At 57.3% G+C, this 16640-nt stretch overlaps 9 non-coding genes and 2 pseudogenes across 9 annotated transcripts; all 11 read right to left on the bottom strand.

The window, feature by feature from the left end:
* Positions 1 to 2087: 2087 nt before the first annotated feature.
* LOC146581006 (5S ribosomal RNA) lies at positions 2088 to 2206 on the bottom strand. The gene has a single exon (XR_014892041.1). It is a non-coding gene; the product is annotated as a 5S ribosomal RNA (ribosomal RNA).
* Positions 2207 to 2830: 624 nt separating this feature from the next.
* Positions 2831 to 2949, bottom strand: LOC146581005 (5S ribosomal RNA). The gene has a single exon (XR_014891803.1). It is a non-coding gene; the product is annotated as a 5S ribosomal RNA (ribosomal RNA).
* A 778-nt stretch (positions 2950 to 3727) lies between these two features.
* LOC146581004 (5S ribosomal RNA) lies at positions 3728 to 3846 on the bottom strand. The gene has a single exon (XR_014891990.1). It is a non-coding gene; the product is annotated as a 5S ribosomal RNA (ribosomal RNA).
* A 1766-nt stretch (positions 3847 to 5612) lies between these two features.
* LOC146581003 (5S ribosomal RNA) lies at positions 5613 to 5731 on the bottom strand. Its single transcript, XR_014891927.1, has one exon. It is a non-coding gene; the product is annotated as a 5S ribosomal RNA (ribosomal RNA).
* A 738-nt stretch (positions 5732 to 6469) lies between these two features.
* Positions 6470 to 6588, bottom strand: LOC146581002 (5S ribosomal RNA; annotated as a pseudogene).
* A 782-nt stretch (positions 6589 to 7370) lies between these two features.
* LOC146581001 (5S ribosomal RNA) lies at positions 7371 to 7489 on the bottom strand. Its single transcript, XR_014892040.1, has one exon. It is a non-coding gene; the product is annotated as a 5S ribosomal RNA (ribosomal RNA).
* Positions 7490 to 9774: 2285 nt separating this feature from the next.
* On the bottom strand, positions 9775 to 9893 carry LOC146581000 (5S ribosomal RNA). The gene has a single exon (XR_014891943.1). It is a non-coding gene; the product is annotated as a 5S ribosomal RNA (ribosomal RNA).
* A 2206-nt stretch (positions 9894 to 12099) lies between these two features.
* On the bottom strand, positions 12100 to 12218 carry LOC146580999 (5S ribosomal RNA). The gene has a single exon (XR_014891802.1). It is a non-coding gene; the product is annotated as a 5S ribosomal RNA (ribosomal RNA).
* A 2085-nt stretch (positions 12219 to 14303) lies between these two features.
* On the bottom strand, positions 14304 to 14422 carry LOC146580998 (5S ribosomal RNA). Its single transcript, XR_014891903.1, has one exon. It is a non-coding gene; the product is annotated as a 5S ribosomal RNA (ribosomal RNA).
* A 738-nt stretch (positions 14423 to 15160) lies between these two features.
* Positions 15161 to 15279, bottom strand: LOC146580997 (5S ribosomal RNA; annotated as a pseudogene).
* Positions 15280 to 16061: 782 nt separating this feature from the next.
* On the bottom strand, positions 16062 to 16180 carry LOC146580996 (5S ribosomal RNA). Its single transcript, XR_014892039.1, has one exon. It is a non-coding gene; the product is annotated as a 5S ribosomal RNA (ribosomal RNA).
* Between the last annotated feature and the right edge of the window lie 460 nt (positions 16181 to 16640).

Genomic DNA, 16640 nt, shown 5'->3' with positions numbered 1-16640 from the left:
GTGTGGTGTAAGTGGCCTCAGCCAGAAGCCACAGGCACTGGTGTGGTGTAAGTGGCCTCAGCCAGCAGCAAAAGGGCCCTGGTGTGGTGTAGGTGGCCTCAGCCAGCAGCCACAGGCCCTGGTGTGGTGTAAGTGGCCTCAATAGCAACTAAGGCCCTGGTGTGGTGTAAGTGGCTTCAGCCAGCAGCCACAGGCCCTGGTGTGGTGTAAGTGGCCTCAGCCAGCAGCCACAGGCCCTGGTGTGGTGTAGGTGGCCTCAGCCAGCAGCCACAGGCCCTGGTGTGGTGTAAGTGGCCTATATAGCAACTAAGGCCCTGGTGTGGTGTAAGTGGCCTCAGCCAGTGCCACAGGCCCTGGTGTGGTGTAAGTGGCCTGAGCAAGAGCCACAGGCCCTGGTGTGGTGTAAGTGGCCTGAGCAAGAGCCACAGACCCTGGTGTGGTGTAATTGGCCTCAATAGCAACTAATGCCCTGGTGTGGTGTAGGTGGCCTCAGCCAGCAGCCACAGGCCCTGGTGTGGTGTAAGTGGCCTCAGCCAGCAGCCACAGGCCATGGTGTGGTGTAAGTCGCCTCAGCCAGAAGCCACAGGCACTGGTGTGGTGTAAGTGGCCTCAGCCAGCAGCAAAAGGGCCCTGGTGTGGTGTAAGTGGCCTCAGCCAGCAGCCACAGGCCCTGGTGTGGTGTAGGTGGCCTCAGCCAGCAGCCACAGGCCCTTGTGTGGTGTAATTGGCCTCAATAGCAACTAAGGCCCTGGTGTGGTGTAGGTGGCCTAAGCCAGCAGCCACAGGCCCTGGTGTGGTGTAAGTGGCCTCAGCCAGTGCCACAGGCCCTGGTGTGGTGTAAGTGGCCTCAGCCAGTGCCACAGGCCCTGGTGTGGTGTAAGTGGCCTGAGCAAGAGGCACAGACCCTGGTGTGGTGTAATTGGCCTCAATAGCAACTAAGGCCCTGGTGTGGTGTAGGTGGCCTCAGCCAGCAGCCACAGGCCCTGGTGTGGTGTAAGTGGCCTAAGCCAGAGCCACAGGCCCTGGTGTGGTGTAAGTGGCCTGAGCAAGAGCCACAGGGCCTGGTTTGGTGAAGATGGCCTCGGCCAGAAGCGCAGGGCCTGGTGTGATGTGAGTGGCCTGAGCAAGAGCCACAGGCCCTGGTGTGGTGTAAGTGGCCTCAGCCAGTAGCCACAGGCCCTGGTGTGGTGTAAGTCGCCTCAGCCAGAAGCCACAGGCACTGGTGTGGTGTAAGTGGCCTCAGCCAGCAGCAAAAGGGCCCTGGTGTGGTGTAAGTGGCCTCAGCCAGCAGCCACAGGCCCTGGTGTGGTGTAGATGGCCTCAGCCAGCAGCCACAGGCCCTGGTGTGGTGTAAGTTGCCTCAGCCAGCAGCCACAGGCCCTGGTGTGGTCTAAGTGGCCTCAGCCAGAAGCACAGGGCCTGGTGTGATATGAGTGGCCTGAGCAAGAGCCACAGGCCCTGGTGTGGTGTAAGTGGCCTGAGCAAGAGCCACAGGCCCTGGTGTGGTGTAAGTGGCCTGAGCAAGAGCCACAGGCCCTGGTGTGGTGTAGGTGGCCTCAGCCAGCAGCCACAGGCCCTGGTGTGGTGTAGGTGGCCTCAGCCAGCAGCCACAAGCCCTTGTGTGGTGTAAGTGGCCTCAGCCAGCAGCCACAGGCCCTGGTGTGGTGTAAGTGGCCTCAGCCAGTGCCACAGGCCCTGGTGTGGTGTAAGTGGCCTGAGCAAGAGCCACAGACCATGGTGTGGTGTAATTGGCCTCAATAGCAACTAAGGCCCTGGTGTGGTGTAAGTGGCCTCAGCCAGCAGCCACAGGCCCTGGTGTGGTGTAAGTGGCCTCAGCCAGCAGCCACAGGCCCTGGTGTGGTGTAAGTGGCCTCAGCCAGAGCCACAGGCCCTTATGTGGTGTAAGTGGCCCCAGCCGTTCACTCAGGCCCTGGTGTGGTGTAGGTGGCATCAGCTAGCAGCACAAGACATTGGAAAACAGCCAAAAGCAATGTCGTTAATGTGCCCTCATTAATGGGCAGCTGCTTTTGGTCTTTTAATACACCCCTTCTCTGGATCAAAAGCGGTTCAATGACATGAAAATGAAAGGCTTACAGCACTAGGTATTCCCAGGCAGTCTCCCATCCAAGTACTAACCAAGCCCAGCCCTGCTCAGCTTCCGAGATCAGACGAGGTCGGGCGTGCTCAGGGTGGTATGGCCGTAAGCTGCTGGCCCCAGCACAATGTCTCAATTTATGGATTCAGGTGATTAGGTGGCAAGTACCTGAAGTTACGAAGACAATCCTATAACCCTACCTTCATGTTTGCATAATACCCTAACCCAAAGGCTCAGTTTAGCATTTATCCAACATCACAGGCCCTGGATTGTTGAAGATGGCCTCAGGAACCAGCACAGGGCCTGGTGTGTTGTACATGGCCACAGCTAGCAGCACAGGGCCTGGTTTGGTGAAGATGGCCTCGGCCAGAAGCGCAGGGCCTGGTGTGATGTGAGTGGCCTGAGCAAGAGCCACAGGCCCTGGTGTGGTGTAAGTGGCCTCAGCCAGCAGCCACAGGCCCTGGTTTGGTGTAAGTCGCCACAGCCAGAACCCACAGGCCCTGGTGTGGTGTAACTGGCCTCAGCCAGAGCCACAGCCCCTGATGTGGTGTAAGTGGCCCCAGCCGGTCACTCAGGCCCTGGTGTGGTGTAGGTGGCATCAGCTAGCAGCACAAGACATTGGAAAAGAGCCAAAAGCAATGTGATTAATGTGCCCTTATTAATGGGCAGCTGCTTTTGGTCTTTTAATACACCCCTTCTCTGGATCAAAAGCGGTTCAATGACATGAAAATTAAAGGCTTACAGCACCAGGTATTCCCAGGCAGTCTCCCATCCAAGTACTAACCAAGCCCAGCCCTGCTTAGCTTCCGAGATCAGACGAGGTCGGGCGTGCTCAGGGTGGTATGGCCGTAAGCTGCTGGGCCCAGCACAATGTCTCAATTTATGGATTCAAGTGATTAGGCGGCAAGTACCTGAAGTTACGAAGACAATCCTATAACCATACCTGCATGTTTGCATAATACCCTAACCCAAAGGCTCAGTTTGGCATTTATCCAACAGCACAGGCCCTGGATTGTTGAAGATGGCCTCAGGAAACAGCACAGGGCCTGGTGTGTTGTACATGGCCACAGCAAGCAGCACAGGGCCTGGTTTGGTGAAGATGGCCTCAGCCAGAAGCACAGGGCCTGGTGTGATATGAGTGGCCTGAGCAAGAGCCACAGGCCCTGGTGTGGTGTAAGTGGCCTCAGCCAGCAGCCACAGGCCCTTGTGTGGTGTAAGTGGCCTCAATAGCAACTAAGGCCCTGGTGTGGTGTAGGTGGCCTCAGCCAGCAGCCACAGGCCCTGGTGTGGTGTAAGTGGCCTCAATAGCAACTAAGGCCCTGGTGTGGTGTAAGTGGCCTGAGCAAGAGCCACATACCCTGGTGTGGTGTAATTGGCCTCAATAGCAACTAAGGCCCCGGTGTGGTGTAGGTGGCCTCAGCCAGGAGCCACAGGCCCTGGTGTGGTGTAAGTGGCCCCAGCCGGTCACTCAGACCCTGGTGTGGTGTAGGTGGCATCAGCTAGCAGCACAAGACATTGGAAAACAGCCAAAAGCAATGTCGTTAATGTGCCCTCATTAATGGGGAGCTGCTTCTGGTCTTTTAATACACCCCTTCTCTGGATCAAAAGCGGTTCAATGACATGAAAATGAAAGGCTTACAGCACCAGGTATTCCCAGGCAGTCTCCCATCCAAGTACTAACCAAGCCCAGCCCTGCTTAGCTTCCGAGATCAGACGAGGTCAGGCGTGCTCAGGGTGGTATGGCCGTAAGCTGCTGGCCCCAACACAATGTCTCAATTTATGGATTCAAGTGATTAGGTGGCAAGTACCTGAAGTTACGAAGACAATCCTATAACCATACCTGCATGTTTGCATAATACCCTAACCAAAAGGCTCAGTTTGGCATTTATCCAACAGCACAGGCCCTGGATTGTTGAAGATGGCCTCAAGAACCAGCACAGGACCTGGTGTGTTTTACATGGCCACAGCAAGCAGCACAGGGCCTGGTTTGGTGAAGATGGCCTCAGCAAGCAGCCACAGGCCCTGGTTTGGTGTAAGTGGCCTCAGCTAGCAGCCACAGGCCCTGGTGTGGTGTGAGTGGCCTCAGCCAGCAGCCACAGGCCCTGGTGTGGTCTAAGTGGCCTCAGCCAGTGCCACAGGCCCTGGTGTGGTGTAAGTGGCCTGAGCAAGAGCCACAAGCCCTGGTGTGGTGTAAGTGGCCTCAGCCAGCAGCCACAGGCCCTGGTGTGGTGTAAGTGGCCTGAGCAAGTGCCACAGGCCCTGGTGTGGTGTAAGTGGCCTCAATAGCAAATAAGGCCCTGGTGTGGTGTAAGTGGCCTGAGCAAGAACCACAGGGCCTGGTTTGGTGAAGATGGCCTCGGCCAGAAGCGCAGGGCCTGGTGTGATGTGAGTGGCCTGAGCAAGAGCCACAGGCCCTGGTGTGGTGTAAGTGGCCTCAGCCAGCAGCCACAGGCCCTGGTGTGGTGTAAGTGGCCTCAGCCAGAAGCCACAGGCACTGGTGTGGTGTAAGTGGCCTCAGCCAGCAGCAAAAGGGCCCTGGTGTGGTGTAGGTGGCCTCAGCCAGCAGCCACAGGCCCTGGTGTGGTGTAAGTGGCCTCAATAGCAACTAAGGCCCTGGTGTGGTGTAGGTGGCCTCAGCCAGCAGCAAAAGGGCCCTGGTGTGGTGTAAGTGGCCTCAGCCAGCAGCCACAGGCCCTGGTGTGGTGTAGGTGGCCTCAGCCAGCAGCCACAGGCCCTTGTGTGGTGTAATTGGCCTCAATAGCAACTAAGGCCCTGGTGTGGTGTAGGTGGCCTAAGCCAGCAGCCACAGGCCCTGGTGTCGTGTAAGTGGCCTCAGCCAGTGCCACAGGCCCTGGTGTGGTGTAAGTGGCCTGAGCAAGAGCCACAGGCCCTGGTGTGGTGTAAGTGGCCTCAGCCAGCAGCCACAGGCCCTGGTGTGGTGTAAGTGGCCTCAGCCAGCAGCCACAGGCCCTGGTGTGGTGTAAGTGGCCTCAGCCAGTGCCACAGGCCCTGGTGTGGTGTAAGTGGCCTGAGCAAGAGCCACAGGCCCTGGTGTGGTGTAAGTGGCCTGAGCAAGAGCCACAGACCCTGGTGTGGTGTAATTGGCCTCAATAGCAACTAATGCCCTGGTGTGGTGTAGGTGGCCTCAGCCAGCAGCCACAGGCCCTGGTGTGGTGTAAGTGGCCTGAGCAAGAGCCACAGGCCCTGGTGTGGTGTAAGTGGCCTGAGCAAGAGCCACAGACCCTGGTGTGGTGTAATTGGCCTCAATAGCAACTAATGCCCTGGTGTGGTGTAGGTGGCCTCAGCCAGCAGCCACAGGCCCTGATGTGGTGTAAGTGGCCCCAGCCGGTCACTCAGGCCCTTGTGTGGTGTAGGTGGCATCAGCTAGCAGCACAAGACATTGGAAAAGAGCCAAAAGCAGTGTCGTTAATGTGCCCTCATTAATGGGCAGCTGCTTTTGGTCTTTTAATACACCCCTTCTCTGGATCAAAAGCGGTTCAATGACATGAAAATCAAAGGCTTACAGCACCAGGTATTCCCAGGCAGTCTCCCATCCAAGTACTAACCAAGCCCAGCCCTGCTTAGCTTCCGAGATCAGACGAGGTCGGGCGTGCTCAGGGTGGTATGGCCATAAGCTGCTGGCCCCAGCACAATGACTCAATTTATGGATTCAAGTGATTAGGTGGCAAGTACCTGAAGTTACGAAGACAATCCTATAACCATACCTGCATGTTTGCATAATACCCTAACCCAAAGGCTCAGTTTAGCATTTATCCAACAGCACAGGCCCTGGATTGTTGAAGATGGCCTCAGGAACCAGCACAGGGCCTGGTGTGTTGTACATGGCCACAGCTAGCAGCACAGGGCCTGGTTTGGTGAAGATGGCCTAGGCCAGAAGAGCAGGGCCTGGTGTGATGTGAGTGGCCTGAGCAAGAGCCACATACCCTGGTGTGGTGTAATTGGCCTCAATAGCAACTAAGGCCCTGGTGTGGTGTAGGTGGCCTCAGCCAGCAGCCACAGGCCCTGGTGTGGTGTAAGTGGCCTCAATAGCAACTAAGGCCCTGGTGTGGTGTAAGTGGCCTGAGCAAGAGCCACATACCCTGGTGTGGTGTAATTGGCCTGAATAGCAACTAAGGCCCCGGTGTGGTGTAGGTGGCCACAGCCAGGAGCCACAGGCCCTGGTGTGGTGTAAGTGGCCCCAGCCGGTCACTCAGACCCTGGTGTGGTGTAGGTGGCATCAGCTAGCAGCACAAGACATTGGAAAACAGCCAAAAGCAATGTCGTTAATGTGCCCTCATTAATGGGGAGCTGCTTCTGGTCTTTTAATACACCCCTTCTCTGGATCAAAAGCGGTTCAATGACATGAAAATGAAAGGCTTACAGCACCAGGTATTCCCAGGCAGTCTCCCATCCAAGTACTAACCAAGCCCAGCCCTGCTTAGCTTCCGAGATCAGTCGAGGTCAGGCGTGCTCAGGGTGGTATGGCCGTAAGCTGCTGGCCCCAGCACAATGTCTCAATTTATGGATTCAAGTGATTAGGTGGCAAGTACCTGAAGTTACGAAGACAATCCTATAACCATACCTGCATGTTTGCATAATACCCTAACCAAAAGGCTCAGTTTGGCATTTATCCAACAGCACAGGCCCTGGATTGTTGAAGATGGCCTCAAGAACCAGCACAGGACCTGGTGTGTTTTACATGGCCACAGCAAGCAGCACAGGGCCTGGTTTGGTGAAGATGGCCTCAGCAAGCAGCCACAGGCCCTGGTTTGGTGTAAGTGGCCTCAGCTAGCAGCCACAGGCCCTGGTGTGGTGTGAGTGGCCTCAGCCAGCAGCCACAGGCCCTGGTGTGGTGTAAGTGGCCTCAGCCAGTGCCACAGGCCCTGGTGTGGTGTAAGTGGCCTGAGCAAGAGCCACAGACCATGGTGTGGTGTAATTGGCCTCAATAGCAACTAAGGCCCTGGTGTGGTGTAAGTGGCCTCAGCCAGCAGCCACAGGCCCTGGTGTGGTGTAAGTGGCCTCAGCCAGCAGCCACAGGCCCTGGTGTGGTGTAAGTGGCCTCAGCCAGAGCCACAGGCCCTTATGTGGTGTAAGTGGCCCCAGCCGTTCACTCAGGCCCTGGTGTGGTGTAGGTGGCATCAGCTAGCAGCACAAGACATTGGAAAACAGCCAAAAGCAATGTCGTTAATGTGCCCTCATTAATGGGCAGCTGCTTTTGGTCTTTTAATACACCCCTTCTCTGGATCAAAAGCGGTTCAATGACATGAAAATGAAAGGCTTACAGCACTAGGTATTCCCAGGCAGTCTCCCATCCAAGTACTAACCAAGCCCAGCCCTGCTCAGCTTCCGAGATCAGACGAGGTCGGGCGTGCTCAGGGTGGTATGGCCGTAAGCTGCTGGCCCCAGCACAATGTCTCAATTTATGGATTCAGGTGATTAGGTGGCAAGTACCTGAAGTTACGAAGACAATCCTATAACCCTACCTTCATGTTTGCATAATACCCTAACCCAAAGGCTCAGTTTAGCATTTATCCAACAGCACAGGCCCTGGATTGTTGAAGATGGCCTCAGGAACCAGCACAGGGCCTGGTGTGTTGTACATGGCCACAGCTAGCAGCACAGGGCCTGGTTTGGTGAAGATGGCCTCGGCCAGAAGCGCAGGGCCTGGTGTGATGTGAGTGGCCTGAGCAAGAGCCACAGGCCCTGGTGTGGTGTAAGTCGCCACAGCCAGAACCCACAGGCCCTGGTGTGGTGTAACTGGCCTCAGCCAGAGCCACAGCCCCTGATGTGGTGTAAGTGGCCCCAGCCGGTCACTCAGGCCCTGGTGTGGTGTAGGTGGCATCAGCCAGCAGCCACAGGCCCTGGTGTGGTGTAGGTGGCCTCAGCCAGCAGCCACAAGCCCTTGTGTGGTGTAAGTGGCCTCAGCCAGCAGCCACAGGCCCTGGTGTGGTGTAAGTGGCCTCAGCCAGTGCCACAGACCCTGGTGTGGTGTAAGTGGCCTGAGCAAGAGCCACAGACCATGGTGTGGTGTAATTGGCCTCAATAGCAACTAAGGCCCTGGTGTGGTGTAGGTGGCCTAAGCCAGAAGCCACAGGCCCTGGTGTGGTGTAAGTGGCCTCAGCCAGCAGCCACAGGCCCTGGTGTGGTGTAAGTGGCCTCAGCCAGAAGCCACAGGCACTGGTGTGGTGTAAGTGGCCTCAGCCAGCAGCAAAAGGGCCCTGGTGTGGTGTAAGTGGCCTCAGCCAGCAGCCACAGGCCTTGGTGTGGTGTAAGTGGCCTCAGCCAGCAGCCACAGGCCCTGGTGTGGTGTAAGTCGCCTCAGCCAGAAGCCACAGGCACTGGTGTGGTGTAAGTGGCCTCAGCCAGCAGCCACAGGCCCTGGTGTGGTGTAGGTGGCCTCAGCCAGCAGCCACAGGCCCTGGTGTGGTGTAGGTGGCCTCAGCCAGCAGCCACAGGCCCTGGTGTGGTGTAAGTGGCCTCAGCCAGCAGCCACAGGCCCTGGTGTGGTGTAAGTGGCCTGAGCAAGAGCCACAGGCCCTGTTGTGGTGTAAGTGGCCTCAGCCAGCAGCCACAGGCCCTGGTGTGGTGTAAGTGGCCTGAGCAAGTGCCACAGGCCCTGGTGTGGTGTAAGTGGCCTGAGCAAGTGCCACAGGCCCTGGTGTGGTGTAAGTGGCCTCAATAGCAAATAAGGCCCTGGTGTGGTGTAAGTGGCCTGAGCAAGAACCACAGGGCCTGGTTTGGTGAAGATGGCCTCGGCCAGAAGCGCAGGGCCTGGTGTGATGTGAGTGGCCTGAGCAAGAGCCACAGGCCCTGGTGTGGTGTAAGTGGCCTCAGCCAGCAGCCACAGGCCCTGGTGTGGTGTAAGTGGCCTCAGCCAGAAGCCACAGGCACTGGTGTGGTGTAAGTGGCCTCAGCCAGCAGCAAAAGGGCCCTGGTGTGGTGTAGGTGGCCTCAGCCAGCAGCCACAGGCCCTGGTGTGGTGTAGGTGGCCTCAGCCAGCAGCCACAGGCCCTGGTGTGGTGTAAGTGGCCTCAGCCAGCAGCAAAAGGGCCGTGGTGTGGTGTAAGTCGCCTCAGCCAGCAGCCACAGGCCCTGGTGTGGTGTAGGTGGCCTCAGCCAGCAGCCACAGGCCCTGGTGTGGTGTAAGTGGCCTGAGCAAGAGCCACAGGCCCTGGTGTGGTGTAAGTGGCCTGAGCAAGAGCCACAGACCCTGGTGTGGTGTAATTGGCCTCAATAGCAACTAATGCCCTGGTGTGGTGTAGGTGGCCTCAGCCAGCAGCCACAGGCCCTGGTGTGGTGTAAGTGGCCTGAGCAAGAGCCACAGGCCCTGGTGTGGTGTAAGTGGCCTGAGCAAGAGCCACAGACCCTGGTGTGGTGTAATTGGCCTCAATAGCAACTAATGCCCTGGTGTGGTGTAGGTGGCCTCAGCCAGCAGCCACAGGCCCTGGTGTGGTGAAAGTGGCCTCAGCCAGAGCCACAGGCCCTGATGTGGTGTAAGTGGCCCCAGCCGGTCCCTCAGGCCCTTGTGTGGTGTAGGTTGCATCAGCTAGCAGCACAAGACATTGGAAAAGAGCCAAAAGCAATGTCGTTAATGTGCCCTCATTAATGGGCAGCTGCTTTTGGTCTTTTAATACACCCCTTCTCTGGATCAAAAGCGGTTCAATGACATGAAAATCAAAGGCTTACAGCACCAGGTATTCCCAGGCAGTCTCCCATTCAAGTACTAACCAAGCCCAGCCCTGCTTAGCTTCCGAGATCAGACGAGGTCGGGCGTGCTCAGGGTGGTATGGCCGTAAGCTGCTGGCTCCAGCACAATGTCTCAATTTATGGATTCAAGTGATTAGGTGGCAAGTACCTGAAGTTACGAAGACAATGCTATAACCATACCTGCATGTTTGCATAATACCCTAACCCAAAGGCTCAGTTTGGCATTTATCCAACAGCACAGGCCCTGGATTGTTGAAGATGGCCTCAGGAAACAGCACAGGGCCTGGTGTGTTGTACATGGCCACAGCAAGCAGCACAGGGCCTGGTTTGGTGAAGATGGCCTCAGCCAGAAGCACAGGGCCTGGTGTGATATGAGTGGCCTGAGCAAGAGCCACAGGCCCTGGTGTGGTGTAAGTGGCCTGAGCAAGAGCCACAGGCCCTGGTGTGGTGTAGGTGGCCTCAGCCAGCAGCCACAGGCCCTGGTGTGGTGTAGGTGGCCTCAGCCAGCAGCCACAAGCCCTTGTGTGGTGTAAGTGGCCTCAGCCAGCAGCCACAGGCCCTGGTGTGGTGTAAGTGGCCTCAGCCAGTGCCACAGACCCTGGTGTGGTGTAAGTGGCCTGAGCAAGAGCCACAGACCATGGTGTGGTGTAATTGGCCTCAATAGCAACTAAGGCCCTGGTGTGGTGTAGGTGGCCTAAGCCAGAAGCCACAGGCCCTGGTGTGGTGTAAGTGGCCTCAGCCAGCAGCCACAGGCCCTGGTGTGGTGTAAGTGGCCTCAGCCAGAAGCCACAGGCACTGGTGTGGTGTAAGTGGCCTCAGCCAGCAGCAAAAGGGCCCTGGTGTGGTGTAAGTGGCCTCAGCCAGCAGCCACAGGCCTTGGTGTGGTGTAAGTGGCCTCAGCCAGCAGCCACAGGCCCTGGTGTGGTGTAAGTCGCCTCAGCCAGAAGCCACAGGCACTGGTGTGGTGTAAGTGGCCTCAGCCAGCAGCCACAGGCCCTGGTGTGGTGTAGGTGGCCTCAGCCAGCAGCCACAGGCCCTGGTGTGGTGTAGGTGGCCTCAGCCAGCAGCCACAGGCCCTGGTGTGGTGTAAGTGGCCTCAGCCAGCAGCCACAGGCCCTGGTGTGGTGTAAGTGGCCTGAGCAAGAGCCACAGGCCCTGTTGTGGTGTAAGTGGCCTCAGCCAGCAGCCACAGGCCCTGGTGTGGTGTAAGTGGCCTGAGCAAGTGCCACAGGCCCTGGTGTGGTGTAAGTGGCCTGAGCAAGTGCCACAGGCCCTGGTGTGGTGTAAGTGGCCTCAATAGCAAATAAGGCCCTGGTGTGGTGTAAGTGGCCTGAGCAAGAACCACAGGGCCTGGTTTGGTGAAGATGGCCTCGGCCAGAAGCGCAGGGCCTGGTGTGATGTGAGTGGCCTGAGCAAGAGCCACAGGCCCTGGTGTGGTGTAAGTGGCCTCAGCCAGCAGCCACAGGCCCTGGTGTGGTGTAAGTGGCCTCAGCCAGAAGCCACAGGCACTGGTGTGGTGTAAGTGGCCTCAGCCAGCAGCAAAAGGGCCCTGGTGTGGTGTAGGTGGCCTCAGCCAGCAGCCACAGGCCCTGGTGTGGTGTAGGTGGCCTCAGCCAGCAGCCACAGGCCCTGGTGTGGTGTAAGTGGCCTCAGCCAGCAGCAAAAGGGCCGTGGTGTGGTGTAAGTCGCCTCAGCCAGCAGCCACAGGCCCTGGTGTGGTGTAGGTGGCCTCAGCCAGCAGCCACAGGCCCTGGTGTGGTGTAAGTGGCCTGAGCAAGAGCCACAGGCCCTGGTGTGGTGTAAGTGGCCTGAGCAAGAGCCACAGACCCTGGTGTGGTGTAATTGGCCTCAATAGCAACTAATGCCCTGGTGTGGTGTAGGTGGCCTCAGCCAGCAGCCACAGGCCCTGGTGTGGTGTAAGTGGCCTGAGCAAGAGCCACAGGCCCTGGTGTGGTGTAAGTGGCCTGAGCAAGAGCCACAGACCCTGGTGTGGTGTAATTGGCCTCAATAGCAACTAATGCCCTGGTGTGGTGTAGGTGGCCTCAGCCAGCAGCCACAGGCCCTGGTGTGGTGAAAGTGGCCTCAGCCAGAGCCACAGGCCCTGATGTGGTGTAAGTGGCCCCAGCCGGTCCCTCAGGCCCTTGTGTGGTGTAGGTTGCATCAGCTAGCAGCACAAGACATTGGAAAAGAGCCAAAAGCAATGTCGTTAATGTGCCCTCATTAATGGGCAGCTGCTTTTGGTCTTTTAATACACCCCTTCTCTGGATCAAAAGCGGTTCAATGACATGAAAATCAAAGGCTTACAGCACCAGGTATTCCCAGGCAGTCTCCCATCCAAGTACTAACCAAGCCCAGCCCTGCTTAGCTTCCGAGATCAGACGAGGTCGGGCGTGCTCAGGGTGGTATGGCCGTAAGCTGCTGGCTCCAGCACAATGTCTCAATTTATGGATTCAAGTGATTAGGTGGCAAGTACCTGAAGTTACGAAGACAATGCTATAACCATACCTGCATGTTTGCATAATACCCTAACCCAAAGGCTCAGTTTGGCATTTATCCAACAGCACAGGCCCTGGATTGTTGAAGATGGCCTCAGGAACCAGCACAGGGCCTGGTGTGTTGTACATGGCCACAGCAAGGAGCACAGGGCCTGGTTTGGTGAAGATGGCCTCGGCCAGAAGCACAGGGCCTGGTGTGATGTGAGTGGCCTGAGCAAGAGCCACAGGCCTTGGTGTGGTGTAAGTGGCCTCAGCCAGCAGCCACAGGCCCTGGTGTGGTGTAAGTCGCCTCAGCCAGAAGCCACAGGCACTGGTGTGGTGTAAGTGGCCTCAGCCAGCAGCCACAGGCCCTGGTGTGGTGTAGGTGGCCTCAGCCAACCGCCACAGGGCCTGGTGTGGTGTAGGTGGCCTCAGCCAGCAGCCACAGGCCCTGGTGTGGTGTAAGTTGCCTCAGCCAGCAGCCACAGGCCGTGGTGTGGTGTAAGTGGCCTGAGCAAGAGCCACAGGCCCTGGTGTGGTGTAAGTGGCCTGAGCAAGAGCCACAGACCCTGGTGTGGTGTAATTGGCCTCAATAGCAACTAATGCCCTGGTGTGGTGTAGGTGGCCTCAGCCAGCAGCCACAGGCCCTGGTGTGGTGTAAGTGGCCTCAGCCAGCAGCCACAGGCCCTGGTGTGGTGTAAGTCGCCTCAGCCAGAAGCCACAGGCACTGGTGTGGTGTAAGTGGCCTCAGCCAGCAGCCACAGGCCCTGGTGTGGTGTAGGTGGCCTCAGCCAGCAGCCACAGGGCCTGGTGTGGTGTAGGTGGCCTCAGCCAGTAGCCACAGGCCCTGGTGTGGTGTAAGTGGCCTCAGCCAGCAGCCACAGGCCCTGGTGTGGTGTAAGTGGCCTGAGCAAGAGCCACAGGCCCTGGTGTGGTGTAAGTGGCCTGAGCAAGAGCCACAGACCCTGGTGTGGTGTAATTGGCCTCAATAGCAACTAATGCCCTGGTGTGGTGTAGGTGGCCTCAGCCAGCAGCCACAGGCCCTGGTGTGGTGTAAGTGGCCTCAGCCAGCAGCCACAGGCCCTGGTGTGGTGTAAGTCGCCTCAGCCAGAAGCCACAGGCACTGGTGTGGTGTAAGTGGCCTCAGCCAGCAGCAAAAGGGCCCTGGTGTGGTGTAAGTGGCCTCAGCCAGCAGCCACAGGCCCTGGTGTGGTGTAGGTGGCCTCAGCCAGCAGCCACAGGCCCTTGTGTGGTGTAATTGGCCTCAATAGCAACTAAGGCCCTGGTGTGGTGTAGGTGGCCTAAGCCAGCAGCCACAGGCCCTGGTGTGGTGTAAGTGGCCTCAGCCAGTACCACAGGCCCTGGTGTGGTGTAAGTGGCCTGAGCAAGAGCCACAGGCCCTGGTGTGGTGTAAGTGGCCTCAGCCAGCAGCCACAGGCCCTGGTGTGGTGTAAGTGGCCTCAGCCAGCAGCCACAGGCCCTGGTGTGGTGTAAGTGGCCTCAGCCAGTGCCACAGGCCCTGGTGTGGTGTAAGTGGCCTGAGCAAGAGCCACAGGCCCTGGTGTGGTGTAAGTGGCCTGAGCAAGAGCCACAGACCCTGGTGTGGTGTAATTGGCCTCAATAGCAACTAATGCCCTGGTGTGGTGTAGGTGGCCTCAGCCAGCAGCCACAGGCCCTGGTGTGGTGTAAGTGGCCTGAGCAAGAGCCACAGGCCCTGGTGTGGTGTAAGTGGCCTGAGCAAGAGCCACAGACCCTGGTGTGGTGTAATTGGCCTCAATAGCAACTAATGCCCTGGTGTGGTGTAGGTGGCCTCAGCCAGCAGCCACAGGCCCTGATGTGGTGTAAGTGGCCCCAGCCGGTCACTCAGGCCCTTGTGTGGTGTAGGTGGCATCAGCTAGCAGCACAAGACATTGGAAAAGAGCCAAAAGCAGTGTCGTTAATGTGCCCTCATTAATGGGCAGCTGCTTTTGGTCTTTTAATACACCCCTTCTCTGGATCAAAAGCGGTTCAATGACATGAAAATCAAAGGCTTACGGCACCAGGTATTCCCAGGCAGTCTCCCATCCAAGTACTAACCAAGCCCAGCCCTGCTTAGCTTCCGAGATCAGACGAGGTCGGGCGTGCTCAGGGTGGTATGGCCATAAGCTGCTGGCCCCAGCACAATGACTCAATTTATGGATTCAAGTGATTAGGTGGCAAGTACCTGAAGTTACGAAGACAATCCTATAACCATACCTGCATGTTTGCATAATACCCTAACCCAAAGGCTCAGTTTAGCATTTATCCAACAGCACAGGCCCTGGATTGTTGAAGATGGCCTCAGGAACCAGCACAGGGCCTGGTGTGTTGTACATGGCCACAGCTAGCAGCACAGGGCCTGGTTTGGTGAAGATGGCCTAGGCCAGAAGAGCAGGGCCTGGTGTGATGTGAGTGGCCTGAGCAAGAGCCACATACCCTGGTGTGGTGTAATTGGCCTCAATAGCAACTAAGGCCCTGGTGTGGTGTAGGTGGCCTCAGCCAGCAGCCACAGGCCCTGGTGTGGTGTAAGTGGCCTCAATAGCAACTAAGGCCCTGGTGTGGTGTAAGTGGCCTGAGCAAGAGCCACATACCCTGGTGTGGTGTAATTGGCCTGAATAGCAACTAAGGCCCCGGTGTGGTGTAGGTGGCCACAGCCAGGAGCCACAGGCCCTGGTGTGGTGTAAGTGGCCCCAGCCGGTCACTCAGACCCTGGTGTGGTGTAGGTGGCATCAGCTAGCAGCACAAGACATTGGAAAACAGCCAAAAGCAATGTCGTTAATGTGCCCTCATTAATGGGGAGCTGCTTCTGGTCTTTTAATACACCCCTTCTCTGGATCAAAAGCGGTTCAATGACATGAAAATGAAAGGCTTACAGCACCAGGTATTCCCAGGCAGTCTCCCATCCAAGTACTAACCAAGCCCAGCCCTGCTTAGCTTCCGAGATCAGTCGAGGTCAGGCGTGCTAAGGGTGGTATGGCCGTAAGCTGCTGGCCCCAGCACAATGTCTCAATTTATGGATTCAAGTGATTAGGTGGCAAGTACCTGAAGTTACGAAGACAATCCTATAACCATACCTGCATGTTTGCATAATACCCTAACCAAAAGGCTCAGTTTGGCATTTATCCAACAGCACAGGCCCTGGATTGTTGAAGATGGCCTCAAGAACCAGCACAGGACCTGGTGTGTTTTACATGGCCACAGCAAGCAGCACAGGGCCTGGTTTGGTGAAGATGGCCTCAGCAAGCAGCCACAGGCCCTGGTTTGGTGTAAGTGGCCTCAGCTAGCAGCCACAGGCCCTGGTGTGGTGTGAGTGGCCTCAGCCAGCAGCCACAGGCCCTGGTGTGGTGTAAGTGGCCTCAGCCAGTGCCACAGGCCCTGGTGTGGTGTAAGTGGCCTGAGCAAGAGCCACAGACCATGGTGTGGTGTAATTGGCCTCAATAGCAACTAAGGCCCTGGTGTGGTGTAAGTGGCCTCAGCCAGCAGCCACAGGCCCTGGTGTGGTGTAAGTGGCCTCAGCCAGCAGCCACAGGCCCTGGTGTGGTGTAAGTGGCCTCAGCCAGAGCCACAGGCCCTTATGTGGTGTAAGTGGCCCCAGCCGTTCACTCAGGCCCTGGTGTGGTGTAGGTGGCATCAGCTAGCAGCACAAGACATTGGAAAACAGCCAAAAGCAATGTCGTTAATGTGCCCTCATTAATGGGCAGCTGCTTTTGGTCTTTTAATACACCCCTTCTCTGGATCAAAAGCGGTTCAATGACATGAAAATGAAAGGCTTACAGCACTAGGTATTCCCAGGCAGTCTCCCATCCAAGTACTAACCAAGCCCAGCCCTGCTCAGCTTCCGAGATCAGACGAGGTCGGGCGTGCTCAGGGTGGTATGGCCGTAAGCTGCTGGCCCCAGCACAATGTCTCAATTTATGGATTCAGGTGATTAGGTGGCAAGTACCTGAAGTTACGAAGACAATCCTATAACCCTACCTTCATGTTTGCATAATACCCTAACCCAAAGGCTCAGTTTAGCATTTATCCAACAGCACAGGCCCTGGATTGTTGAAGATGGCCTCAGGAACCAGCACAGGGCCTGGTGTGTTGTACATGGCCACAGCTAGCAGCACAGGGCCTGGTTTGGTGAAGATGGCCTCGGCCAGAAGCGCAGGGCCTGGTGTGATGTGAGTGGCCTGAGCAAGAGCCACAGGCCCTGGTGTGGTGTAAGTCGCCACAGCCAGAACCCACAGGCCCTGGTGTGGTGTAACTGGCCTCAGCCAGAGCCACAGCCCCTGATGTGGTGTAAGTGGCCCCAGCCGGTCACTCAGGCCCTGGTGTGGTGTAGGTGGCATCAGCCAGCAGCC

This window comes from Mchenga conophoros, linkage group LG3 (genome assembly GCF_057382185.1).
Source record: "Mchenga conophoros isolate Kocher_MC1m ecotype Shallow Benthic linkage group LG3, M_conophoros_male_GT1.1, whole genome shotgun sequence".
In the NCBI taxonomy this organism is placed as follows: Eukaryota; Metazoa; Chordata; class Actinopteri; order Cichliformes; family Cichlidae; genus Mchenga; species Mchenga conophoros.
Note: the sequence above shows the minus strand (reverse complement) of the source record. Positions and strands in the feature narration are given on the sequence as shown.